This window comes from Choloepus didactylus, chromosome 6 (genome assembly GCF_015220235.1).
Source record: "Choloepus didactylus isolate mChoDid1 chromosome 6, mChoDid1.pri, whole genome shotgun sequence".
NCBI classification, from domain to species: Eukaryota; Metazoa; Chordata; class Mammalia; order Pilosa; family Megalonychidae; genus Choloepus; species Choloepus didactylus.
The window spans coordinates 50,612,443-50,625,726 of record NC_051312.1 but is presented as its reverse complement, the minus strand read 5'-3'; the positions used below and the strand labels follow the sequence as shown (position 1 = coordinate 50,625,726).

The window sequence follows — 13,284 nt, the reverse complement described above, 5'->3', positions numbered from 1 at the left end:
GTCAACCCTTTACTTTAAAAAATGGACCCATGAAAATAATTTCTGTGGCAGCAGGGATGGAGGCTATGTATGGTTCAAACAAATCGGGCTTCTTCACACCAAGGCTGATATAGGTGCTGCCTCTGCTGAACGCCCAACCTACCAGCAGTAAGACTAACCTGGAGCCATCAATACATTTCCATTCCTCAGGGAGCTCAGCCAGCCAGCTCTAGCGGTTTAATTAAATTGGACCACCTTCCACCTTCGTGGAGTCAATAATTCACTGCCACCAGTTCTGAAACATATTCTGGATATGGATTTGCCTTCCCTGCAAGCAGGGCATCTGTCAGAACCATCAAATGAGGGCTTATACTTTGATCTGCAATCCAAAATAATATTGTCTCAGACCAAAGAGCATATTTTAGAACAAAAGGTCTGAGAATGGGTTCCAAACGACCATGCTCCATAACACAGAAGCGATCAGCCTGATGGAATGGTGAAACATGTTGAAGTCTCATTTGAGGGGCAATCTGAGGGACTACACCTTGCAGAGTTGGGCCACTGTCTTCCAGGATGTTCCCTCATTTGTAAAGTTATGATAATAACCTTATCTACTTCAGACTATTAAAAGAACCAAATGAGTCTATGCATGTAAAATACATAACATAATACCTGTACATAGTAAAGTTTATGTAATATTACTATTGATATTATTAAGAACAATAATATCCACATGGCTTACAAGTCCTACTAAGTCTAAAAAACAAAGCAAAACAAACTGTTGTCATATTCTTCCCTTCTCTCACTTTCCCCATTTCTGTGATCTCATTATAGACCTAAAGGGCCCATCACTTGGCTTACCTAATAGTCTCTAGTCTTTCTCTTCTCTGTTTAAGATATAAATGTCAAATTAATCTGTGTAAAAACTTTTATTGGGGCCACAGTGTCTATAGACGAGAGTCTAAACTCTTTACTTTGTCATTCAAGGCCTCCATAATCTGACCACAACCTCCCATTCTACATGCTCTATCCTTACCACACATTTATATTCCAGCCAGCCTCAACAACCCAGCCAAGTTTAGGATTGACTGAGCTTCATGGTTTCCCAGAATGGTCAGGAAGGAATGAAATCAGATGGGGAGGATAAGCTGCATCCAGAAGAGAATGCCAAGATTTAAAACTAGGAAAAGCAGCCAGATCTGTAGTCAAGATCAAGGGCTAATTTGAGGATTGGGAAGGGAATTATAGGAAAAGCCAAGAAGGTCTTGAGGCAGTAAAAGCAATAGTAGTGGAATTGAAGAACAAAGACAGGAAAGAGGAGGCATCAGGAATTACATGAACAGGGCTGGAATTTTATATGAATGGGGCTGGAATTGCCAAAAGGTACTTTTATTTGGTTCCCTCCCCATGGTATAAAGAGGGTCAGTATCGCTAAAAACCATAATTTAAACAGGGATGGGGTAGTAGAATACTTTATAAAAAATTACTTCCTACAAAATTTAGCAATGATAATGTTGATAAAATTTCACTTTTGTAAAATAAAAATAGAAAGCACATATATGTAAGTAAAATTCCTAAAATGAATATAATAAATGATTAATATTTATGTTAGCATATAATAAATAATATAGCATACAGATTTTATATATTCTATATAAAAATATTTGCATATATGTGTGCTGGTTTGGATATATTATGTACCCGCAAAATCCATATTCTTTAATACAATCTTGTGAGGGCAGATGTTAATCCTTTGATTGAAAGTTTCCATGGAGATGTGATCCAATCATCTGTGGGCTAGACCTTTGATTAAATTATCTCCATGGAGATATAGGCCCCACCCATTCAGGGTGGGTCTTAATTAAATCACTGGAGTCCTATAAGAGACAGACATTTTGGAGAAGTCTGTTGAAAGCTGATGCTTAGAGATGCAGAAAGAAGGATATTTGGGGATGCTAAGCTAAGAGATGTTAGCCTAGAGTTTACTCCAGAGAAGCTAAGAGAAGAACCCCAGATGGTTAGATGCACAGGAGCTGAAGAGGCCAAGAGAGACAAGCCCAGAAATATTTTGGAGAAAGCCATTTTAAAACACAACCTGGGAACAGCAGACACCAGACACGTGCCTTCCTAGCTGACAGAGGTGTTCTGGATGCCATTGGCCATTCTTCAATGAAGTATCTTCTTGTTGATGCCCTAGTTTGGAAATTTTTATGGCCTTAGAACTATAAATTTGTAACCAAATAACCTCCTTTATAAAAGCCAATCCATTTCTGTTATTTTGCATAACAGCAGCATTAGCAAACCAGAACAATATGTATATACATATACTTTACATAAATATATATCTCATATATCTCAATATATGTATATAAAATTATCAAAATGTTATACACTGAACATTAACAGTGAGTAAAAGTGGTTAGAGATTATAGGCGATTCATTTTCTTCTTCCTTGTTGATAAGTCTCCATTTTCTGTAGCGAATGTGTATTGCTTTGAAACAATAGGTGGAATAGACCAACAGTCTAAACTGCATAGTTGCTTAGAAAGAAAATAGTGATTTATATAAAATTTCCAGATCCACTGAACATATAACAGTAATTTAAGAAACAGACTCAGTTACACAAATAACTTTAACTTCTGAAAGAGTACGCTGGTTCTTAAGTCAAACAATAATTAATAAACATAAGAGAATAAAAGACAATACCACACCTACAAATTCAGATACAAATCCTACATTACTTTTACCTACCAGAGATATGGTGGTACTTCATAGGTTTTAGAGCACTTGTGTTGACAGTGTGTCATTTGTTCCTCAAAACGTTCCCTTGGCATAGAAAAGTAGAAACCCTGACAAAGAGAAGCTCAGGGACTTGGTCAATTTCACAAATCAAGGTTCACCAAAACAGAACTAGATAGAACCCAGATCTTCTGATTAGTAACATGGGGACTAAGACACTACCTTGAACATTTAGTTGCCTGGGGATTCTTTGTATTTTTTAAGCTAAGTCTCATTTTACATGAGATATCAAAACCATCTGAATCTGATATAGAATAATAATTAAACCTTTTTGGAAAGACACTAAGTTCTCTGTTATGATTGAGCAATACCACTGTCTTTTCAAAACTAAAGGGAACTGAAATGAAGAACACACAAAAAATGGAAGGAAGGGAGGAAGGAAAAAGAAATCTAGATTCTTTAAGCAATAGAGATTCATTTTTGGATGAAGAGAGGTATTTGTCTTCCTTCTTTGCACGTTTTCTTACAAATAGTACAATTCCCCCAATCCACTGCTAACATGACACTGGAGACTAAGCATATAAACCAAGAACTCATTAGAATGGATTGATAGAGTTCAGACTCTGGTGAATTGCCAAACAAAAGAAAAACAAACAAGAAGCAAGTCTCCCATGTTCTATGATTTATTTATTAAAGGGTTCTATATATGGATTAACATTCTTGATTTGTTTTGATGTTGTTGCTGTTCTTACCTTGAATCCAACATGTTTTGATAAATGGATCAAAAGCCAGGCCATTTCTGGGTAGTTTCACTTCTGTCTCCATGTGCTGGGCCATCATTCTGTTTTATTACTCCTACTGTTTTATTACTCCTTTCAGTTATAATCCTTATTGAATTACACAAATACCCATGGTATCTTCCAGAATACAAAGAGCTGGGTATGTTTCCTGATTTCCTCTAAACAGTGGAAAATACCAGGGAGGAAAACCTGAGCTAGAGTATGAAGCCCAAACTTTCAGCATCAAGACCAGACTGAGGTTATATATGCTGTGAAAGTACCCTGTGGGCTCCCTAAAGTGGGTGTTTGGACCATAAATAAAAAACAACAAGCAAAATTTTCTAGTTTTCTGTTTGATGACTTTCTATCTTATGATTGTGCACATTCCATACCTTCTCTAGAGTCTAGTTCATATCTCACCTCCTGACCACCAACACTTAAATTGATCTCTCCTGCCTTTGAACTAATGTATTATCTGTTCCACCCATTTGGCACTTCCTATATGCTACCTGATATTGATGGTTATTTTTGTCTATGAACATGTCTGCCATCCTCAGGAGACTGTCAGTGTAATTCATAGCCCATCGGAGAGAAACAAGTTCTTGTTAAGCAGGCTTCTGTACAATGTTCTATTTAAGCAGTCCTGTGGATGAGAACCTTGACATTAATTGTCAGCTAAGGCCCACCTCCCACCCCATGTCTGCCTGTAACAATTTGCAGAGAGTTTTTTCAAGTCATGACATATATGAAGATAAAAACAGGATGGCCTGGAATTTATTCAGTAACTCAAAAATGTTTATCAACACAGGCATTATCAACGCAGACATAAACGATACAGACTCCACCTTGAATGAGCTTTAAGGCTATCAAGAAAAGAGTCAAATAAATGTCATAGTAGAGGATATAATAGAAGGGCATTTTGAAACCAGACCCTGGAAGGATTTTACTATTCTGTGATTTATAAGTGGTGTGAAGAGGGGTCCTATTTTAGCATCCCAGATTCTTCTCAGTCAAGAACTATTGAAAAGAAAGCCCTTAACCCAGCTTCAAACCAAGGGTCTAGCGTGATTGACTCTTCCTCCATTTGTGTTGATTCTCTTGGTTTGTCATCCCATGCCAGGCTATGTAGGGGTGTCACTTTCTTTCATCAAGGTAATTACTGAAATAACAGCAGCATCTTTTATTTTCTTTGGAAAATTTCCAAAGTTTAGATCTGATTTAAAGAAGTATTTGCTCTTTGTATCACCCAGCTGGTAAAGTACCTTTCCACAATTACCAGATTTTCTCTTTGTGTAGTGTTAGATCTCTACACCTCTCCCTGTGCACATTATATGTTGGGGGCATCCTACTACTCTGTCTCCTGAACCTGTTATTCTGAAGCTATTCCAATGGGAGGCGCTTGTTTGGTTCATTTATGAGGAATGAAGAGAGGAAGTTGGAAAGTGATTTCTTGATTAGTGTCCTAGCTGAAGGCAGTTCTCCCTTTAGGGAGAAACAAAAATACTAAAACAAATTCTTTTGCAACTTTAGTTTACCTCCTCCTTCCTATTCCTTTCCCAATGTAGCAATTAAGGAATATTCAAGCTCTTGGAAATGAGTGAGGGGAAAGCTGTATTATACACTCCTTTCTAACCAAATTCATTGTGATGGTTTGAAGCTGTACCCCCAGAAAAACATGTTCTTAAATTTAACCCATTCCTGTAGGTGTGAACCCATTTTAAGTAGGACCTTTTGATGAGGCTACTTCAGTTAAGGTGTGACCCACCTCATTCAGGATGGGTCTTAATCCTATTACTTGAATTCTTTATAAGAGAATGAAATTCAGACAGAGAGAAAAAAAGACACAGGGGCAAGAGGCTGAATCCAGAAGACAAGGAAGAGACCAGGGGATGCTGCCATTTGCCTTGCCGTGAGACTGAGGAACCAAAGATTGCAGGCAGCCACAGTCTCCAGGGAGAAAGCATCACCTTGTCGGCGCCTTGATTTGGACTTTTGCCCAGCCTCAAACCATGAGCAAATAAATTCCTATTGTTTAAGGCAAACCATTTCATGGTATTTGCTTAAGCAGTCTAGGAAACTAAAACACTCACTCTCACCCCACTCCTAGCACCTAGGACAGTACATAGTAGTCACTAAATAAATGTTTGATTGATTCTTAATTGTGATTTATACGGTTTCAGTGACAGAGTCTCAAATGCAAGTCTTCATCAAACAAAAACCCATTTGTATGTGAATCATTGCAGTCTAGATCTGCACTGTCTAGTGTGGTAGTGATTAGCAATATGTGGCTATTGAGCACTTTCAACATAGTTAGCCAACATTGAGACGTACTGTAAGTGTAAACACACACCAGATTTCAAAAAGTTGTTATGAAGAAAAGAATGGAAAAACCTCATTAATAATTTTACATTGATTATATATGGTATGATTATATTTTAAATAAAATATTATTAAAACTAATTTTACTGTTTCTTTTTAATTTTTTAATGTGGCTACTAGAAAGCTTAAAATCATATTTTTTATTTGCATTACATTTTTTATTAGACAGCACTGGTCTAGAAAGTTTAGTTTAGGTTTTTGTTTGTTTGTTTTTTAACCAAAGTGAATTGTTCATTTTAAGATAAGGACCAGAATCCAGGTTGAGTTCCATTTGTAACAGTGCTTAATAAATATATCAAAACAATACAAGTCCAGGGAAACCATAGTGATATAACTGGGAACCAGAGAGGAAGAGAGTCTTGGTGGTGAGTTTCAGAGCTCCTCTGACAACATTTTACACTGTATCTGCTACAGCTTTGGTTGGTATTTTAACAACCTACCTTGAAGTCCTACAGAAGATTGCTCTAAGACACTCCGTCCTATTTAAATGGGTTTACTGCAGTGAAATGGGAGTTGGGTATTATCTGTTGATGATGATCTTAAGTTACAATCATAATAAATGAAATCTATTCAAAAAAAGTTATAGATAAACTAAGCAGACAAATACAAATGAATGTACTCTTTAGTTTCAAAGAAGATAAAAGATAGTCATCATCAATCCTGTAAAAGCATTTATATTTTACTTCTGTGTTGCATTAATTGCCATATTTTTAATTGAAAATCTTTTTTTTTTCATAGAGAATTTTTTTGGACAAAAAAAAAATCCCTTCAGTTTAACAATAAAATATTTTGAGAAATAAGACAATCCATCATTGTACTAAGCCATTACTCTCTTTTTCTCATTTTTTAATTGCATCGGCCATCTAACAACTGTAATGGATTTTATACTCTAATTCGGAAAAATCTCTAAGGTTTCACTATATAGTTTCCAGTGTTCCTCTTGGACCAAGAACTTAAAAATCTCTAACACTGTTTACCTATCTGCACCTGGAGTAGTGAGGCTTTCTTTATTTAGCTGAACTATCAAACATTAACTATAGATTGAATTATGTGCCACAATGTAGACATGTTCTTAATCTTAGTCCTTACTCCTTTGGATGTGACACCATTGTAAATAGGACCTCACAAAAATGTTATTTTTAGTTTAGGTGTGGCTAAATGAATGAGAGTGGGTCTTAATCTGGATTACTTCAAGCCTTATAATGAGAAATCCTCAGAAAGGAGCCAGAATCATGAAGTCAGTGGGAACCTGGTAGAGAAAGGAGAGGATATTGCCATGTTATGCGAGGCAGAGATGCAAGTCAGGTAACCCCAAGGACTGCAGTGAGTCAGCAATGTAATGCTACAGTCTTTAGGGAGAAAGCAAGCCTTGTTGATATCCTGATTTTGGAGTTCTTTTAGCCTCAAAACCATAAGACAAATTTCTGTTGTTAAAGCCAACCCATTGCTTGGTATTTGTCATAGCAACCTGGCAAACTAACACAGTCTCCTAATAAGAAAGGGTGGGATATGGCACGTGTTCTGGTTTGGATGTATTATGTCCCCCAAAATGCCAAGTCTTTTAATGAAATCTTGTGGGGGCAGACTGATTAATCTTTCTGATTATGGTGTGACCACTTGATTGAATGTTTCCATGGAGATGTGACTCAATCAACTGTGGGGACACCTTTGATTAAATCTCTCCATGGAAATATGGACCCTGCCCACTCAGCGGTGGTCTTGATTAGTTTACCAGAACCCTATAAAAGCTCAAATAGCTGAGAGACACATTTTGAAGATGGCTATTGAAAGCTGAAACTGACAATTTGGAGAACACCATTTTGAAATGCAACTTGGGAGCAAGCAGGCGCCACTCGCGTGCTTTCCTGGCCAACAGAGGTTTTCTGGACACCATAATGCCTTAACTGGGGACATTTTCATGGCCTTCAGATTGTAACTTTGTAACCAAATAAACCCACTTTATAAAAGCCAATCCATTTATGGTATTTTGCATAATGGCAATATTAGCAAACCAGAACAGCATGGATATTTGAATAAACTTGGTTTTTGAGTTAATCTGATGGGAAAACTACCACTTTCTGATTAAGATTGTTACTTAACCTCTGAGTCTCAGTTTCCTCTTTTATAAAATAATATAATAAAATATACCTTGCAAAATTATACTGTGAAGATTGAAACTATTTTTCTGAAGTGCTTACACAGAACCCAAATAGTAGGCACTCAGAACAAGGCAGCTGTCATAATCTATGTCCTCAGCCATAAGGCTGACATTCTGATATGTATGTGTGTGTGCTTGTATACATATAGTCACTATATGGGTATAAATTAGCTAGATAGATTAGATAGATGATAGATTAGATAGACATTGTTGAATAGATAGATAAACAGATGGATGAGAATTAAATTCATAGTAGAGAATCTCTTGAGTCTAGCATAGAAAATAGCAATTTTTTATTTTTCCCTTAAGGATAAATCAACCCATTGTAAACCATCATGGATTAAATGGAACTTGTATGAAATGGTGGATTGGCTTAAGTGAATATAAAAGCAGGAGACATGAATGAAGGTGAATAAGAAGCTTCCTAGAGAAAGGTTCAAATTCCCTCTGCTGGATTATAGACAATGCCCTGGAGGAATGAAGCACCAAATGGTTCAGACTCTTAAGTAAAGAGTTAATCCAACCGACATCTTCTGGGGCTTCTGAATTAACCAAGAAGAACACCACTACCTCTAGTCTTAAAAAAATCCACTTCTCTCATGAAAACCTTTATTATTGTTTCTTAATAGAGAAGGATGGGAAGGATGGGAAGAAGGAAAGGAAGAAAGATGGAAGGTAGGCAAGAAAGGGTGAAAACAAATTTTAAAAATATACGGTTGGGTCTCTATTTCCTGTTCTCTTCTTCCTTCATTATCTCTGCCGATGACAGATTTGTGCATCTTACACAGAATATATACTCTGCCAATAACATACGACTTTTTAAATAGGTCATTGTTTTTTGGAAGGCTCTTAGCTTACGAACAAGTTAAAAAGGAAAAAAAAAAAAAAAGAATTAGTCCTAAAGACCACGTTAGGCCTTGGCTTCCACCATGGGGGCTGTCCCGTGGTAACGACTGAAGAAATCCTGGGGTCCTCAGGTTTGAGCCCTTGCTTCTTTACTGTCCGCATAATTGGGCGAAGAGACACCTGCAGCGTGGGAGGGAGGACCGCCAAGGAAAACAGCAAGTGGACTCAAGTGGACTGTGTGGAGGGTCCCTAGAGGCCAGCTCTGGTGGGCGCTACTCTACTGGAGACCATGGTGCAGGAGGAGCTCAGGGCAATTCCCAGGTTGGAATACACACCAAAGCTTGGTTTATCTCTGGACCTTTTTTGCTGTTGACCATACCGATATCTCTCTGGGTGATACTGCAACACTTAGTGCATTATACACAACTGGAACTACAAAAACCAATAAAAAGGATTCTTTGAATGGTATCCATATAAAGTTTAGACAGTTGGATAGCTTTGAAATATCCCAGCATTGCAATATATGTAGATACTTGCAGAGAATGCTGTGAAGCTTATGTCATTTACAACTTTGTGGGATTCCTTACCAATTATCTAACTAACTGGTATCCAAATCTGGTATTAATCTTTGAAGCCAAAGATCAACAGAAAAATTTCCCTCCTTTATGTTGCTGTCCACCATACCCTATGGGAGAAGTATTGCTTAGGTGCCAACTGCGTGTATTGCAGTATACAGTTGTCAGACCATTCACCACCATTGTTGCTTTAATCTGTGAGCTGCTGCGCATACATGATGAAGTTAACTTTACCTTTTCAAATGCTTGGACTTACTTGGGTATAATAAACAATATGTCACAGTTGTTTGCCCTGTATTGTCTCCTGCTATTTTATAAAGCACTAAAGGAAGAACTGAGCCCAATCCAACCTGTTGGCAAATTTCTTTGTGTAAAACTGGTGGTTTTTGTTTCCTTTTGGGAAACAGTAGTTATGCTTTATTTGTAAAAGTTGATGTTATTTCTGGAAAGCATACATGGGAATGGCAAATTGTACAAGGACTCCAGGACTTCATTCTCTGTAGTGAATGTACCTTGCTTCTGTTGCTCTTCACTGCACTTTCTCATACAAACCATATGTCCAAGAAACAGAAGAAAAGTCATGTTTTGATACTTGTCTTGTCATGTGAGGTGTTATAAATGATATTTCTGAACAAGTAAGACATGTTGGAAGGACAGTCATTGGACATCCTAGGAAAAAATTTTTTCTTGAGGACCAAGATCAAAACGAACATACAAGCTTGTTATCATCACCATCACAAGATGCAATTTCCATTGCCTCTTCTATGTCACCTTCACCCATGGGTCTACCAAGGGTTTGGACACACTGTGACATCCCAGACTACACCTACTACAGCTAAGACACATGATGAAATATTGAATGATACTACTGAAGAGAAGAAGGAACCTTCAGATTAATCTGTGGTCTCCTGAACAGTGTGCAAAAGCAAACTGCTACAACCATATTATTTCATTACCTGGCATCCCATTGCTCAGGATTTTGTGCTTAGGACAAGCCATAAATGATGGAAATTTTCAGCACAAACATGAGTGAAAGCCAGGTACAACTATTGAATTTATGTGATTGCATTTTGTGTATAACAAGTAATCAGTCTAAATTTCCTAGACTTAAAGTTGATTTCTTAACATTAGAGTATCACATACTCATATGGTAGAAAACAATCCCAGGTAAATATTCCTGATCTTACATTGCTTTATCAAGAGGATGGACAGAAGGGAAAGAAAAAAACATCAATGCTTTCTACCAATTACATGACTATAATGTTCTGGAATTAGCAGAAAGCATAATTCAGAAATACGAATTACTGGGACTTAATCATAATCATGTGCCATATAAGCTTGCCTAACAATTCTTTCTCTATTTCTCAACTGGATTCCTTTCAATAAATAAGAATTTGTCATAAAAAAGAATTAATTGCATCTTTAAATTGCTATTTCAGTAAGCTCTCACTCTGTAAATTTTTTTTTTTAATAGATCCAGTCAATGGACCATCTCCATACCCTGTACCAAGCCAGTATCCCGTTTGCTTCCTGTTGTTACTCTCCTTAACTGTTCTAGGATTGCAATTCCTCAGAATCAACTTGCTTGCCAATGGGCACTGTGTGCCCCGTAGAGCCATTCCCTCACCACTCACAGCTTGTTTCCATGTCCACAATAAGAGGAAACAGACTGCCATCCTATTCATCCCTAATATTTTTGAGCCTGCAAAGTCAGAGAAAACTGAATAGACCCTTTGAGTCTTTTGCTGAGCCTACCCTGTTGCCCAGTATGGAACCAGCCTCATCTGACAGACAAGTGAAAAACTATATGTCAAAGGCCTCTGAACCAAGTTAGCAGCAAAATTGTTATTCTTTCAATAATTCACAACAATTACAGCATTTCACACTTGTGTAGCATTTCAATTTTTATATTTTAAATACATTATCTCATTAATTGTGCCAGTATGGAATTGTAAAAAGGAATTTGGAACTAGGTAAACCCACGTTTAAATTTCAGCATTGCCAATTATTAGCTGTGTGACTTTGTGGCAGTATCTAACCTCTCTGAGTCTCAGTTCCTCATATGCAAATAGGAAGAATTACATCTACACACAAAGATTGCTGTGAGGATAAATGGATTAACATATACAGTCTCTGGGCAATCACTGGGCCAGAGTTATATATACACACCCTAGAATCCATTGGGATTTAGCCTCAGGCCCTAATCTGCTATGGACCACTAAGCAACCCTTCAAATCTCTTACAAGATGGGTGGAGCAAGGAGAAAGAGACAGAGAAGATCAGAGAGAACAGAAAAATGAGAAAGAAAATGATACACATTTAGATATGAAAAAGCTATTTTCAGACTATTAGAATCTAAATATGTATATATATATATGCACAAACACAGATTTTCTAACTATAACATACACTTTGGAATTTTTAAGGCACTTCTACAACTTGCAGTGCCTTATTCCATCACATTTTAAAAAATATGTATTGAGTGTGTACCATGAAGAAGTTACTGTGTTTAGCAAGCATCAGTAAATAAGGTACCAGTCACTGCCTTCATAGAGCTGACTTGGTGTTGGTTTGGTGGGGAAAAGGAAGCTTCTGGGCAGAATGAGCTGCAGGGAGACAGACATAAAATAAATGATTTCATTGCTCAGTTGAGTAAGTGCCGTAACAGTTGAATAGGTGATATGAGATCACCTAACTGAGGGATCTAATGTGGTTTGAGGTATTGAGAGAGGCTTCGTAGAGTAGAGCACATTTGAGGATATCCAAAAGATGAGTAAGACTTTTATCTGCAAAGGTGCATGGGGATTGTGGAGGGCAATGGAAGGAAGATACCCCCAGAAGGGAGAAAAGCCCCATGATAGCCCAGAAGCTGAAGGACCCCATGAGATACGTGGGAAGCAGATCCCTCAGAAATTTGGAAGTTACGTTAAAAAAATTGAGCCTCTTTCCTCTAAACAATGGTTCAAAGACTTTAAACCCATCACACTTTGAAAACCTCTGTGATCTAACCCATGTGTTGCCTTCCTAACCTCTTTTAGTTCACTCTCATACTTATGATGCTCTAATCAAATCAGCTTCCTTGCTGTTCTGCAAACATGCCAAGCTTATTTTCATACCCAGGTCTTTAAACTCACCTCACTGTTCCCTCAGATTACAGAATCCTTGACCCTTCTCTGTGTTCTTTTGGGGCTAGAGTGGTATAAGCTCTTCTGCTGTTACCTACCTTGGGATATTACCTGTCATGGTTTGCCTTTATCCTGCAAAAACTTTTGTGAGTAGCTCCTTTATTAATTTTGAGTGTACAATCAATTTCTTGCTGAGCCTCTGAATGCTACATGTAATTAGTAACCAGCTTGTGTATACTACTGTAAAAGTCTCAATCTGTCACCATCCCTAAAGCAATAGCCCAAATTAAGGCCCTGTGGGTTACTGCAACAATTATCCAACTAGTCCACCCGGCCATCCTTTTTAGTGTATTATAAACCCAGCAGCCAGACTGAACTTTCTAAATCAGAAATCTGATATTACTTTTCTCTTTCAAGCCTTTAGTGGCTTCCCATCAGGTCCAAGTCTCAACACTCAAGCCCATGCTCTTACTTTATCTTTCTCTGTCTTCCACTTTTCCTGAACTTTTAGTGTGAAACACCCACACCCAAAGCAGACCCTGAGACAGGACTCAGGAGAAGGTAACTCATTTCAGAGGTTTCTCCAAGAAGTAGGGAAAGTAGTAAAGTGAGAAAAGTCAAGAAGATGTGCATTGACAAACAGGGAATGTGGAGCTCACTTCTACTGAGGATCTTCTGTGAAACTGGGAATGGGGCCGCAGAGT

At 37.6% G+C, this 13,284-nt stretch overlaps 1 pseudogene; it reads left to right on the top strand.

The window, feature by feature from the left end:
- The first annotated feature begins 7,038 nt into the window (after window positions 1-7,038).
- Window positions 7,039-10,367, top strand: LOC119536923 (annotated as a pseudogene).
- Window positions 10,368-13,284: the final 2,917 nt, after the last annotated feature.